General features: G+C 34.1%; 1 long non-coding RNA gene across 1 annotated transcript; it reads left to right on the top strand.

The window, feature by feature from the left end:
• Positions 1–3,214: 3,214 nt before the first annotated feature.
• LOC141639479 (uncharacterized) lies at positions 3,215–5,061 on the top strand. The gene is made up of 3 exons (XR_012542543.1): positions 3,215–3,314; positions 3,952–4,291; positions 4,667–5,061. It is a non-coding gene; the product is annotated as an uncharacterized LOC141639479 (long non-coding RNA).
• The last annotated feature ends 11,621 nt before the right edge of the window (positions 5,062–16,682 follow it).

Below are 16,682 nucleotides of genomic sequence, written 5' to 3'. Positions count from 1 at the left end.
ATTTTGACAAAGAGTATCTATATTCCTTGTGTAATGTAGTAGATACCCTTGAACCAAATTCTTACACACAAGCCAAATCTGATGACAAATGGGTTGAGGCTATGAATCAAGAATTGCAGGCTCTTGAGCAAAATAATACATGGGAACTCACAACCTTGCCTCCTAATAAGAATGCCATAGGTTGTAAATGGGTTTATAAGGTTAAGCATAGGTCAGATGGTTCCATTGAGAGATATAAGGCACGTCTAGTGGCTAAGGGTTACACCCAAGTTCAGGACATTGATTATAAGCATACTTTTTCTCCTGTTGCAAAATTTGCAACAGTAAGAATACTTCTTGCCCTTGCTGCAAAGAAAAACTGGCCTATACACCAACTAGACATCAATAATGCCTTTTTACATGGTTTCTTGGATGAAGAGGTATATATGAAACCTCCACCAGGCTATACCAAGGCATCTAAGGGTCATGTTTGTAGGCTAAAAAGGTCATTGTATGGCTTAAAACAAGCTAGCAGGCAGTGGAACTTAGAATTGACAAAAATTTTAATAAGTGTTGGTTTTGTTCAATCAAAGCATGATTACTCATTATTTACTAAGTTTGATTCTGCTACCAATAATTTTTTGGTTGCATTAGTCTATGTTGATGATGTTTTGCTTACTGGTGATAATTTGGAAGACATTCATCAGTTAAAGAGCCAGTTACATGCCAAGTTTACCATTAAAGACTTGGGTCCTATAAGATATTTTTTGGGTTTAGAAGTTGCCAGAAATGAGAGAGGCCTTCTTCTAAACCAAAGAAAATATATCCTTGACATATTGAAGGACACAGGCTTTGAAGATGCCAAGTCGGTCCCTTTCCCAATGCAAAAAGGACTAAACCTCTCTGATCGGGGAGATTTCTTGTGAACCCGGAGCGATACAAGCGTCGGTTGGGAGGTTATCTTGTACCTTAATATGACCAGGCCGATATTTCCTTGATGTCCAACATTTGAGCCGAGTTCTTGAGTCAACCTAGAGCACCTCACTTACAGTGCCGCACATCATGTTCTAAGATACCTAAGAGGGACTATCAACACTGGTCTTTTTTACTCAGCTGCTGGTTCTACTCAGTTGCAAGCCTATTCAGATGCAGACTGGGCCACATGTGCCTTTAGCTGCAGATCATTAAGTGGATACTGCTTATTTTTGGGGAGTTCTTTAGTCTCTTGGAAGACCAAGAAACAACGAACAGTAAGCACACGTTCTACAGAAGCAGAATACAGAAGTATGTCATCCACAAAAGCAGAAATGGTTTGGGCAGCAGGCATTTTACAAGACTTGAGAGTACCTGTTGAAGGCCCCATTATCTTGCATTGTGACAACAAGTCTGCAGAGCATTTAGCCTTAAACCCTGTCTTCCACGAACGAACAAAGCATCTCAATGTAGATTGCCATTTTGTCCGAGATAAGCAACAAGAAGGATTCTTAGTGACTAAACATGTTTCAAGCAAGCAACAAATAGCTGACATTATGACCAAGCCATTAGGAGCATTGGATCATTATAATCTCTCTGTCAAGCTTGGCCTTACTATACATCCTCCTAGTCAAGCTTGAGGGGGGGATATGAGATATAGAATTAGTTAGTTAGGTTGTTATAAGTTAGTTACAACCAATGATTAGTTAAGGAAAGTTGTTACATCTTTCTATATATACACTCAACATGTAACAACCTTGATATAAGTTCATTTAATGAAGTTACAATTTCTATTTCTCTGATTCTATTCTCTCTATCTCTCTCTCTCTCTCAATTCTCTCTAATCTTCATCTATATCATTGAAGATTAATAGGAGTTCCTAAAAAGTTTAGCTTGTGATGGAGCTGATATGCATATCAAAAATCTCACTTGCCTATTCGCTTATTATTGAAATAAATAGTACTATTATAATTACTCTTTTTTCTTATAAATATTAATCAATATTTATGAAATTCCGGTGAGATATTGGCCGGAAAATTAACAAAGGGTTTAATTTCACATTTTAAAAAGGTAAGGGGGTCAATTACTCCAATTAAAAGTTAAGGGGTTAAATTTCACAATTCACTAAAGTAAAGGGGTCTAATTACCACTTTCCCGGATATAATGGTAATAATTTTATAAGAGGGGTGATTGATACTTGTTACATAACTTAAATACGTATTTGATGTTTATATAACTGTTTTTTAAATGTGTGTCCTACCGATACATAATTAGGAAGTCATATGAGGAAAGATTTTCAAGATTATTTCATGAGAAATTAAAAGATAAACTCATTGTTACATTTTTCATAAACTAATCCCATAATATTTCTTTTTAAGACTTCTTAATGTGTGCCTTTAGAGCACACATTAGAAAGCACACATTAGAAAACCTTTTTGTGAATTGGGCACCCCATATTTACTAGAAAATTTTTTTAGCAAATTGTTGAAAGATAATATATAACTTGAGAGTAAATTTTTAGTCCTCACCGTAATAAACAGTGGCAGAGTCAGGAATTGAACTCAACAAAATGAGATAAGAATATGTACGATATAATGGTAATAATTTTATTAGAGGAGTGATTGATACTTGTTACATAACTTAAATACGTATTTGCATGAAATAAAAATTGCTTTGAGAAAACTAAAACGATTTACAAATAAAGATGCTGATACTTTATGATAAAATGAGTACATTTAGTATGAAATTATGTATCAAATAAAATAGTTAATTCAAACCACAATTATTAGTAAAGGGTTACGATAAAAGGGGTCTCCTAATAACTTGAGTATGTCCAAAAGACTTTGATCCGCTTATCATTAAAAAATAGTGGTCGATAATAATTATGTCAATGGGGTTAATTAAGTAAAATATCACTTTATTTTATAATAATATTTATGTATGACGGTTTTATACCAAAACTATTGTAGGAGTAGTAACTTAAAGATGCCGTTTTCCACAAGTCTTTATCGTTATCGACTTATCGTTCCCCCTTCACTTAAAAAGGAATTTATAAAGAGAGAATGAAAGATACACCTCAAACAAAAATAAATGGCGACAATCGTTTCATTACACCATTTGTAGATAACATTGATACTATTCTGTTGGATAAAATCTCCATCACAATTCACCATGACGAATCTAGATGAAGCTTGAATTCGACGCAGGAAGTATAAAGTTTGTAAGACAATTTGCTTTTACAATATTCTACTTAGCTTACTTGCTTATAAATTCAATCAAGATGAACAGAGAGTTTGTGTGAATTAACAAATATATATATAAAAGAGCGCGTTTTTTACATATATCTACCCAATTTTCAAGAGGTAATTATTTGTTTGCGTTTTCATTTTGAGAATGTTTTTATTGTGTATTTTCCTGAGGCGTTTCAAAGTTTATGAGTTAAGATAATAGTATTGAGTTTGTATGCATTCTTTCTGCACAAATAGGATTATACATCCAGTTGTATCATCATAAACATTATATAACAAAGGTATAAGAATCCGAACTTATATGTATTTATTAAAGCTAATTCAAAGTTCATGTTTTAAATGTGTAATTGATGAGTTCAATACTTTCTAGTAAAGCTCATATTATTTAACATAAAGCTCGAATACTTTATCACAAAGCTCGGATTCACGTCAACATATACAACCTGGTTGTATAATCCATGAATTGTTGTTTTTGAATTCCATGGTAATTTTTTGAACAAATAATTTATTTGAAGACACTCGAAAATTTAACAACAAATAAATCTCATAAACTTTACAATTAAACTCGTATATTTTACGAAAAACTCATAAACTATACCACCAGTGGTAGACTGGTAGTACAAGTATTGTGGTTTAATCTACGAACTGCTTTTAACAAATAATCAGGACAAAGGGTGTACTAATATAAGCGTAATTTTGAGACAACGAATCTCAATACATTTCCCAAATGATTTTCTTATGTAAACTACAGAAAAATGGCATCGATGCAAGTTGGAAGAGGAGCATGTTCAGATGTTAAGGCGAAACAAATGCAATTTGGCACAAGGGCCACAATGAACAACAAGACTCCTTCAAGTTTGATGACATTGGATAGGTGTATCAATTGGTTCGGAAGTCCTTCAACAGGTGCCTTTCCTGATAACATTCCGAACAATGCTAATTCCAAATTCCTTCATGTGAGGGATGGTGAATTAGGTTCCATGGCTGCCGTACAGACACAGTAGCCCCCTAACGAGAGTGGCTTCCCGTGTGCATGGATCCTTGCATTTTATGCTCCTGCTGATAATACCTCACCTTCAACTCCTAACCGGGTATCAATCTCGACCCAGTTAACCTAATTATATATTTTCTCTGTTTCAATCATTTGTTTATTATTATTTTATTTTTTTTTTTGCGAAACATTTTAATCAAACGTGAGAGACTGGATGTTGAATAGTCGAAAAAGGAAAATGTAAATAATTTATTGATGGAAGGGAGTAGTGGGAAGTAATGAAGTATGGATACTACATATCTAGGTTGTGATTTTTTTTTTTTTTTTAAAAAGTTGTGATTATTAATTTAGACAAATTCTCAGTTGTAAATTGTGACGCGTCACAAGCTAGTAAAGGTGGTTATATTTAGGTCAATAAATAAATAAGACTTGGCTTGTATGTACGCTACAATAATCGATTTTTGTATGACTGCAGGTTTATGTTGCTTGTGGAACCAAAGAGCGCATGGATTTGATCAGTTGGGACCAAATCCTTCAAAATCTGGAGGAAGGTTCGACCACATCTGAAGCTCATGACTCGTACTCGAAGACGAGTGTCGATGCCCAAATCTATGATCCAGTCCCAAACACTGCTACCCTCAATGCAAATTTCGGATTTATGGCTTAATAATGTCATCATGGATTAAATATCTTATCCTATGATTACTTAAGAAAAATAGTACTGTATATTATACAGTATAATTATGGGTTACATGACCCACAAATACATATATACACCTAAATAAAATTATCATGTACTCGTCATAAGTAAGTTATATGTATTATACATGAGTTATGAGTTATGACATGGTATTGCCAGTCTTGAGTTTATATTTATACCGCAATACAGTATTGGTTGTCGACTTGTTGTAGCAAATGGGTCGATGACCTTTATGTTTTAAAATACCTCGCAAGTGAACCGATGTTATTGCACTATTTGAGGGTCGAGTCCATAAAACGCGAAATGAATACTAGTTGTTTCAATCAAAGGTTTAGCTACGTCGAACAAGAGGTGATTGAGTTTTAAAACGATGAAATTTAAGCTACACTAAAAAGGAGTAATATTGAACAAGTAAATATTAATTAATAATAACCAAGTTGTGTTAGTCAGGTGGTAGGTGAATTTAAACCTCGTGAAGGCGGCGGCCCGTAACTAGTGCATTTCGGTTCGCCGAACCGGGGCCCAACAAGGTTGGGGCCTCATCTTGACACAACCCATTATAAGTATATTTAAACGTTCATTTTCAACAATTATACTTCATTTGCCATAGCGGTAGATACTAGCAAATGTAACCTCAAAGATAGATCTAAGGCTCGATCTCCAATGCTATCATTTTTACATCTTTTTTTTGGGAGTCGTGACTTTCTCTTTGTTCTACATAAATTGCTAGTTGACTAGTGTAGTTCCCGTGCTATAGCACGGTATTTTTAAGATGGAATTTATAAAGAGGAACTTTTAATAAAATTATTTGTATAAATTAAAGCTATTTTAAATTTAATGTTATAATATACTAACTATAATAATAGTAAGGAGATAGAAAAGAAAGTTTACTATTAATAATAACACTATAATGTTAAATCGATAAGGGGAACTAATTTATGAAATTAAGTTAGATGTAAAATCTAGGTAAAAAACCCATTAGTCTTATTAAGAAAACTGGTAAAAATAATATACTATGCCTCTAAAAAGACGATTTACAAATTATTAAAACTAACATTTTCACTTTCTATTTCCTATAAGAAAATACATAAAAATTGTTATACATTATTTAAAAAATACTCCTTACTCCATATTACTAAAATAAAGATTTCATAATTCGAGAGTGCAATTGATATGTTGTAAAATTGCATAATATATTAGGGAGTAATTGATTGTGATTGCATATTTTAGGGATAATATTGTAAAAATTGCATAATTTGAGAGGTTGTTTCCTTGTATGGGATTGCATTTATTCGAAAAGTCAAAGCATACATTTGTTTCGATGTATAGGTTTTCAATTGATTCAAATCATACGTTAGCTAGGAGAAAAAGGATTACGCATCCGAGGTAGTACCTCAGACCTTGTAGTTTTTGAGCATATACACATTTTTTATGAGCATATTACCATTTATAAATATAGTTTTTGAGCAATATTATATTTTTTTAGTGTAATGGTGTAGTAAATGTGCTCAAAAACTTTATAATAAAGCAGAACTCAAAAACTTTAAAATAAAACTCAGAAAATAAACAATAAGAGGTACTACCTCAGATGTATAGTCTATGAACTGGTTAGTTAGACTTGACGCAAAAGCAAATTTGATTTAGTAAAACTCGACGGCCCAACTTAGATTGGTCCATCAAAGAGTAGTGTAAGTTAGGCGGGAAAACTACTTGAGAATTTTATTCTCTTAGTAGTAAGGGAGATGAGACCGTCACTTAATATTCTTTTTCTTTAGTTAGTTAAAATTATATTTTGGTATCATTCTTTCTTTTAATCTCTTTAAATTTCTTATTCATAAGTTTTAAAAAACCATTTGTAAGAATTTAATCAAATAATATTATTATTAAGTGAGACGAATTATTTTTGTGAAACGGTCTCATTATGCAAATGAATCACGTCACGGGGTGTAGGATCGTCTTATTCTATAATTTGTGTTTACGAAGATATTCCGTTCACCATATAAAATACAAATCCACCTACCATTTTTAAAAAAGGATTCATTTATCAAGAAATTGTTGATCAATTGGCCAACTCTTACAAACATGTTACCATCAATGGTGCACTTCCATTGCTCACTTTTATTCCCCGTAGCCTTATTTCTCAAATTGTGTAAATGGAAGGATATATTTACGATACTAATACGATTAAAGTTTATGATTAAAATCAATACATTGACTTCTTTTATTTATATTCACATCTCGCAGTATTAGAGATTTTGAATACCGCGTGTCCTCGGATATAAAAGATCTAATATTTTCTTTTAGCTATATAAAAAACGAGATAATCGTCTGAAGGGCTTCCGTCTAATATTTAGAACAGGGCCTCAATATTCCATTGGCCGCCCCTGCTTGAAGCTTGCAGAAATGCAGAAGTTGAGAGGTCCCAGGTTCGACTACCAGCTGGGGCGATGATCACTTGGCCACTGCAGCCCCCGAATGGGGTGGCTTACATGGTCCATGTGGTGGTGCGGGAACGCATGGGCCCGGGGGGACTCAACCCACTCGTCATCAAAAAAAAAAAAAATTAATAGTGAAGAGATTGTTGTAAGTTATTGTTCTTAGAGTATAAAACTGATTTTGAGACTCCAACCATTGGTTTCAGTTTTTTTTGACATGGTATCAGAACAAGTGTGACCAAGAGTTCACGGGTTCGAATCCCACCTCCCTCAATTCTAAAGTGGAATATTAGCAGCACTAGATATCGGGAGCTTGTAGTTGCATCCACACTTAAAGCCCAAAGTGCATTCGTGTGAGGAGGCGTGTTTGAGTCTAAACCGATCTTGGAACTCCAACCATCAGCCTAAGCTTTTGGTTGAGATGGTTTCATGACATGTGTAATCCTACACGAGAAAACCGATTTGAGGAACGATTTGAGGACGCTTGGCAGATATATTTGGATAACAAGCACAACCAAAGACACGAAGATGGTCATAGAATAGAATGGGTCTCTTGAGAAGAGAGCGGATAACAAGCACAACCAAAGACACGAAGATGGTCATAGCATAGGATGGGTCTCTTGAGAAGAGAGCGGAAGTTGGGGACCTAAATTGGAGAATTTTTGTTGGGAGAATATTTTGAATATAGACAAAGCAAAGATTGAGAGCATCTGCCCCAAAGGAAAGGGGGATGGAGCTTGGAGGCGTGTGACAGCCTGACAGGAGACTTGACAATATCATTGAGACGGCGGATCATACGTTCCGCCTTACTTTTTTGAGAAAAAGTGTGTGGGCACGAAAAAAGATTCACAAGGCCATTTTTTATTTGCGAAATCATGAAACAAAGTGTTGTCAAACTCGCGGCCTAAATCACACGAAAAGGATTTGATTTTACATGCAAATTTAGTTTGAATATACTGAAAGAAAACGAGATCACCGCTCCCAAACAATTTAATGGTGCCATAATCAACTATTTACCAAACATCTTTCTTAATTCTGCTAATTTAATTTGACAATCAAACCTGGTACTACAAAACATGCTAACCGTCTTTTTTAATGTGATCAACTATTATAAATTGCTTTCTCCATCTACCAAACAAGATCGTATCAAGTTTAACAAATCTTGAACTAAGTTCAATTTTAAATTTACGAATAAATATTATTTTTCATTTCAAATGAGTGTATTCATGTCACAGGTGAAAATCAAACATCAACTTATGGTTGTAGACGAATAATATTAACCCTCCTAATCTCGGGCTCTCCTCGGCGGAAAAATAAGGCCAAGAATAATGAGACTCCGTTTATCTTTTCTCTACCTTCTCAGTCTTATTGAACTTGAACTAAAATTTTGGATTTCAGTTCATCCTTCTTGAAATACTTTTCATATGTTTTGTGTGTGATATGATAAATCTTAACCACCGCATCTATCTTATGAGGTTTGATTATATTATCAATTTTCTAATCATTTTTGGCGCTTTTGTACCATTTTTTAGGCGTCTTTTTCTCGTACTTAATACAAAAATATGAATTTCTTAATCATTCAGATTAATGTATTTTCTTAATTATGATTGTTTTTTACATTAACTAAATAGTTTTTTTTGAAGGAATTAAGTAAATAGTTTTTGAATACTTTTATTATGTGGATATTCTTATACCTTAATTAAATGAACCATGAATATAATCTGAATGAAACCATGAAATAAATGAAATATTCTTGTGATTTTTTGAGTAATTAAATGACCAATGAATTAAATTTGAATGAAATCATGAATTAAATGAAATGGAAAGTAACTAAAATTAAGTGAGAGAGTAATTAAATCAGTGGAATGAACATGGGGGTCCCTACCAAACGAATTATTTTTTCAATCCTAAAATCAAGGGACCAATAGGATTTCTTTAAAAAACCCATCTTTTATACTAGGTAGATTTATCGTAAAACAGAATCTTTTAATAACCACTTTACCAACTAATAAGGTTGTGTTTGGATCCGTTTTACAACTATATTAGTATAAAACCGCCTCACACAAAACTTTTACAACCTGATTTAATTAGTTTGTACGCCACAATAATCAATTTTTTTTTTTTTTTTCGTGACGAGGGGTTGAGTCCCCCCGGGCACATGCAATACCCTGCAAACAACGTGTGCCATGTAAGACATCCTTAAGGATGACAGGTAACCGCAGCAGTCCCGTGTAGGGAGTCGAACCCGGGACCTCTCAATTCGTTGCCATTGCAACGCTTTGAGGCACCCCCGCACTCCACTATACTCAAGCCACTTTGGTTCAATAATTTTTGAATGACAGGTTTACGCAACTTGTGGAACCAAAGAGAGCATGGATTTGATCAATTGGGACGAAATCCTTCTCAATTTGGAAAAAGCTCTAACCACGTGTGAGGCCGAAGACTCGGACTCGAAAACGAGAGTCAATGACAAAATCGTTGATCCAGTCCCCAACAGTGCTATCCTCAATGCAAATTTCGGATTTATGATTTAATATAATCATGGATTAAAAATGTTAACCTATGGTTACTTAAGAAAAATAATACTCCGTATTATATAATTATGGGTCGCAATACCCGTAATTATATCCAATAATGTATGATGTTAGTAGCTATGTCTGCTACCACCAGTCCACCACCACCAATACTACTAGTTTACTAGTTATATACCTCTAAATAAAATTCCCATGTAATGCGTTATATGTATTGTGTTATGCAGTTCGTCTTCAGCTTTAGACGGATAATGTCCGTCTACAATGAAAATTTGTGTTATATATGAGTTATGCTATGTTATTGGCAGTGTATAGGTTGCCGTAGCAAATGGGTCGATCACCTTTATGTATGTTTTAAAATACTTTGCAAAGTGAACGAATGTTGTTGCACTATTTGAGGGTCGAGTCCACCAAAGGCCAGGTCAATACTAGTCGTTTCAATCGACCTCGGACAAGAGGTGATTGGATTTTAAAACTAAGCAATTCAATTTAAGCTACACTAAAAAGTAAACCAATGAACAAGTAATAATAGAGATGTATACAATTATGTCGAGTGAAATAGTAGATTAGGACTTAAACTACATATTCTATAGCATATTGATCATAACTGAGTATTTTTTACTATGCTGCTAATAAGAGCTTATTGTAGAAACATCTTAAGTTTTATAACGATGTAACAATGAGGGTTTCTTAATAGATTATCAATACATAAGGTTTATCTTTAAAAAAAAGTTGGGTGTTACATGAGGCACAATACAGTACTATATATGAGGATAGATATTGAAACTCGTGACTTACTATTATGATACTCCGTTTTAATCACTAAACTAAGAAAAAGAAGTTATCCTCATTATTTTTTTTGGTACAAAAGAAGGGTGAACCCCCGAAAGATAACTAGAGGCTATTACGCCTATAGGACGAAAATAAAAAGGAGGATAGTCTAAAAGCGTTGGAATAGTGCTAGAGTTAGTTACTTGATTTGCTGGCCAATCGCTAGCTTTATTGGCCTCTCTCTTTATGTGTGTTCGAGCTTGATTGTCCAATTTCCAACTTTGATCAAAATGTCACCTATTTTTGGACCTTACATGGCATGTTCGTTATTAGCCACATATAGGCCTAAATAGATGGTTATTTTATGTTTATATAACTGTTTTTTAAATGTGTGTCCTACCGATACATAATTAGGAAGTCATATGAGGAAAGATTTTAAAGATTATTTCATGAGAAATTAAAAGATAACTCATTGTTACATTTTTCATAAACTAATCCCATAATATTTCTTTTTAAGACTTCTTAATGTGTCCCTTTAGAGCACATATTAGAAAACCGTTTTGTGAATTAGGCACCCCATCTTTACTGGAAAATTTTTTTAGCAAATTGTTGAAAGATAATATATAACTGAGAGTAAATTTTTAGTCCTCACCGTAATAAACAGTGGCAGAGTCAGGAATTGAACCCAACAAAATGAGATAAGAATATGTACGATATAATGGTAATAATTTTATTAGAGGGGTGATTGATACTTGTTACATAACTTAAATACGTATTTGCATGAAATAAAAATTGCTTTGAGAAAACTAAAACGATTTACAAATAAAGATGCTGACACTTTATGATAAAATGAGTACGTTTAGTACGAAATTATGTATAAAATAAAATAGTTATTTCAAACCACAATTATTTTTTTTTCAAACCACAATTATTAGTAAAGGGTTACGACAAAAGGGGTTTTCTAATAACTTGAGTATGTACAAAAGACTGATCCGCTTATCATTAAAAAATAGTGGTCGATAATAATTATGTCAATGGGGTTAATTAAGTAAAATAGCACTTGATTTTATAATAATATTTATGTATGACGGTTTTATACCAAAATTATTGTAGGAGTAGTAACTTAAAGATGCCGTTTTCCACAAGTCTTTATCGTTATTGACTTATCGTTCCCCCCTTCACTTAAAAGGAATTTATAAAGAGAGAATGAAAGATACACCTCAAACAAAAATAAATGGCGAAAAATGTTTCATTACACCATCCATTTGTAGATAACATTGATACTATTCTGTTGGATAAAATCTCCATCACAATTCACCATGACGAATCTTGATGAGCTTGAATTCGACGCAGGAAGTATAAAGTTTGTAAGACAATTTGCTTTTACAATATTCTACTTAGCTTATTTGCTTATAAATTCAATCATGGTGAACAGAGAGTTTGTGTGAATTAACAAAGAGCGCGTTTTCGACATATATATCTTTCCAATTTTCAAGAGGTAATATCCGTTTACGTTTTTATTTTGAGAATGTTTTTATTGTGTATTTTTCTGAGTGTTTCAAAGTTTATGAGTTACACAATAGTACTGAGTTTATTTATGTGTATTGTTTCTGAATTCAACGGTCTAGTTTTTTGAACGAATAACCTATTTGAATAAACTCGATAATTTAACAACAAATCTCATAAACTTTACAATTAAGCTCGTGAACATTATACATAAGCTCGTAAACTATACCACTAGTGGTAGACTGGTAGTACAAGTTGTGGTTTAATAATCAATAACTGCTTTTGTCTTTATGCTTAAAAAAAACAAATGATCAGAACGAAGGAAGGGAGTACTAACATTCATTAGAGTAATTTTGAAACAACGAATATAATCTCGATACATTTCCCAAATGATGATTTTCTTATGTATACTACAGAAAAATGGCATCGATGCAAGTTCGAAAAGGAGCATGTTCAAATGTGAATCAAGCTCAATATGGCACAAGGGCCACAATGAACAACAAGACTCCTTCAAGTTTAATGACATTGGATAGGTATATCAATTGGTTGGGTGTAAGAATATATTGGGTCCAATACAATTTATGTGGACACGCTATTAAACCGGTTGTATTTGTTAGCTATCATTTAAGTATGGCCCAATACAAATGATCCATCGGGATAATACAATACGGGCATAATTATATACGTCTTATAAAGTATGGGCCGGATATCTTAATTGTGTAGATACTCATTAGGGTTTTAACGATGCATGATGGGCGATCGAAATAAGGCAAAAATTTGTTATAGGGTAATAGGGTTTATATCCCCTTCCTATATATAAGTTGGGTTATGGTCCCCTGGCAAAGACACTTTACCTAAACTCTTAAACATCCCATCGATAGAGAGAACCCTAAGGAGAGTGTGTCTGCTAGAAGGCTATAATCCGGATCTCAAGTTCATCCATTCATCCTACCCCTATGGTACGCTTCCGCTACTCCGGTTTACCAATTAATTTAGTATGAAGTTATGGTCTCATAAGGATTTAATTCTAACAAGTGGTATCAGAGCCTCCTTCATATTAAATTAATTTGGGACGGTTTATTTCAGATTATGAATATGTTATGCGGATCGGTTTTTGCGTCAAATTTGTTTTCTGTTCATATGCATATTCGGATGAAAACTGATTTGGCTTAAAGTTATAACGCATAACTTCGCTTATTGTTATTAATCTATACGTGTCGGATGATGAATACGGATCTGGTTGAATTTTAATATAATTATGTTGTTGTTGCCGTTCACATGTCGGATGCATTTAGTTTTATTGGTCTGATTGTGCGGCAATGATATTTTCTTAATTAAGCAGGCTGTATACATGTATTAGATGTAGTCTTAATTAATGTTTAGATTATGGCAGACAAGTTCTTTCATTCACCATGATTGCTGGTTGTTATGGAATTTAAGATACCATGTTTTCTGTTTTAGCCGCCATATTAGTCCTCTCTGTGTTACTGTGTATGGATTAAGAATTTCACAAACATATTTGTCGTTTGTTTTGGATATTAAAGTTATCATTTAAAATCAGTTTCATATGAGATTAGATTGCTTTAATGGGATCTTATATTTTTTGTTGTGATATGCTTCGTACATCGATTGGCCATGTACTCTTAATACTATGCATCATAACCCTTTCGGCTATAGTTGGGATAATGTCATGTGTGATGTATGCTAGTATATTTGTTCATTCTGTTTTAATGTATCGGCCATCTCTGCTTATAATTTTGTACGATGTCAATATAATTTCGGCGTCTAAATTACCCATCTTCATAAATTTAGACAAATTTTCAGATTTAATAATTGGCCATACGGTTTTTAAAATAATGGGTCTAATATTTTAGATTGTTTGATCGACACAATAAGTTGCCAAAGTAACCTCTATTGTGTAAGTTGAATGATTTAGAATATTATGACTACGGTGTGTGACTGAGTTTCATGCGGATAATGGTCGGCCCAAAGGAAGGCTATTATTTGGCCGGAATTTAGTCATGCTTGTGGTGGTAAATATGTAACAATTGTAAGGTTTGCATGTAAATATTAAGTCGGCCCAAAGGAAGGCTTAATGTTTGACAGGAGTTTATTGTTAATATTTGATCACTACACCAAGATGACCACTTACAAGTTAATTTTATGTCCAAAGACTAAAGTTAATGTTGTGCTAGGTGTCTTGTTATGATGGGATTTGCCAATTCTTAAATGTGATTGTTAAATAAAGTTGAATAAAGTATTTATTGTGGGCATGTTTTTTTGTTTTTTTGTTCTTTTACGATCAATGCTTCTACTAATACGGTATCTGCTAACATCAATATGATTCCAATGCTTGACGGAACAAATTTTAAGTATTGGAAGGAAAATGTTATGATTGTTCTGGGTTGCATGGATCTAGACCTTGCTCTTCGGGATGAGCGTCCCCGCTCTTACACTACTAGTACCTCTGATGCTAAGAGGGACATGGAGAAGTGGGAACGCTCAAATCGCATGAGTCTAATGATCATGAAACGTGCAATTCCAGAATCATTTAGGGGCACTATGTCCGAAGAGGATAATGCCAAGAAGTTCCTTGTTGAGCTTGAAAAGCGTTTTGTAAAAAACGAAAAGTCGGAAACTAGCACTCTTTTAACGAGTCTAGTCTCCATGAGGTATAAAGCAACAGGGAACATAAGGGAGTACACTATGGAAATGTCTCATATTGCTTCAAAGTTAAAGGCACTTAAGTTAGACTTGTCTGAAGACTTGTTGGTGCATTTGGTTTTGATATCTCTTCCTAAGAAATTCAGTCACTTTACTCAGTTACAACTGTCAGAAGGAGAAGTGGACTCTTAATGAGCTCATTTCTCATTGTGTTCAAGAGGAAGAGAGGTTGAAGCAAGAAAGGACTGAAAGTGCTCATTTGGCATCATCCTCTAAGGATGGTAAGAAAAGGAAAAAGGGTAAGGAAGTTGCAGTTATGCGACCACCAAAGAAGCAGAATAAGGAAACTAAGGAACCTGAAAATTCAGAAACTAAGGAATCAGGATGCTTCTTTTGTGGAAAGCCAGGTCATCAGAAGAAACATTGCATAAAGTATCACGCTTGGCGTGAGAAGAAGGGTATGTTTCTTTCTTTTGTCTGTTCTGAGGTCAATTTAACTTCGGTACCTAAACACACTTGGTGGATAGACTCTGGTGCTACTACTCACATAAGTGTGTCCATGCAGGGCTGTCTCAGCTGCAGAAATCCGGTTGATGGTGAAAGATACATCTATGTGGGGGATGGCAAAGCAGTTGAAGTTAAAGCTATAGGGACATTTAGATTATTATTAAAGACTGGAAATTATTTGGATTTGAAAGAGACTTTTGTTGTACCGTCATTTAGACGGACTTTGGTTTCAGTTTCTGCTTTGGACAAATTTGGTTATTGTTGTTCATTTGCAAACAATAAATTCAGTCTTTTTCATAATTCAAAGTTCGTTGGTTCTGGTTCTTTATCTGGATATGATAATCTATATTTGCTTGATACGCATGTCTCTTTTAATGAAACCTTGCATGTAAGTCGTTCTAGTGGTACCAAAAGAAAATTGACAAATGAGAATTCATCGTCATTATGGCACAAACGTTTAGGAGATATTTCTAAACAAAGAATTGAAAGACTTGTGACAGATGGAATTCTTGATTCTCTAGATTTTTCAGACTTTAATGTTTGTATAAATTGTATTAAAGGGAAACAAACAGACAAAAGGAGATTAGGTGCAGAGAGAGCTTCAGATGTCTTAGAACTTATTCATACAGATATTTGTGGTCCATTCCCTACGGCTTCTTGGAATGGTCAACAGTATTTTATTACGTTCATAGACGATTACTCTCGATATGGCTACCTATATCTAATTCATGAGAAATCTCAATCACTGGATGTGTTCAAATCATTTAAGGCTGAAGTTGAAAATCAACTTGGCAAAACAATAAAGAAAGTCAGATCTGACCGTGGTGGTGAATACTACGGCAGAAATGATGGATCAGGTGAACAACGTCCAGGGCCTTTTGCTAGATTCCTAGAGGAGTGTGGTATTGTCCCTCAGTACACCATGCCAGGTACTCCACAAATGAATGGTGTTGCTGAGAGACGAAACAGAACCTTAAAGGATATGGTGAGAAGTATGATTAGTCATACAACTTTACCAGAATCACTCTGGGGAGAGGCACTTAAGACTGCAACTTATATCTTAAACAGAGTACCAACTAAAGCAGCTTCTAAAACCCCTTATGAATTATGGACTGGTAAGAAACCCAGTATAAGGCATTTACACATTTGGGGTTGTCCAGCTGAGGCAAGGCCTTATAGGCCACATGAAGGTAAACTGGACTCTAGAACTGTCAGTTGTTATTTTGTTGGATACCCTGAAAGATCTAGGGGGTACAAGTTTTATGATCCCACTTCTAAGGTAAATTTTGAGATGGGAAATGCCCTGTTCTTTGAGGATGTTGAATTTGGGAGGGAAGATAAGGACAAAGATTTCATCTTTGAAGAAGAAAATGTAAC

Source organism: Silene latifolia, unplaced genomic scaffold (genome assembly GCF_048544455.1).
Source record: "Silene latifolia isolate original U9 population unplaced genomic scaffold, ASM4854445v1 scaffold_407, whole genome shotgun sequence".
Taxonomy (NCBI): domain Eukaryota; kingdom Viridiplantae; phylum Streptophyta; class Magnoliopsida; order Caryophyllales; family Caryophyllaceae; genus Silene; species Silene latifolia.
The sequence above is the reverse complement of the archived record's forward strand: the minus strand, read 5'-3'. Positions and strand labels throughout refer to the sequence as shown.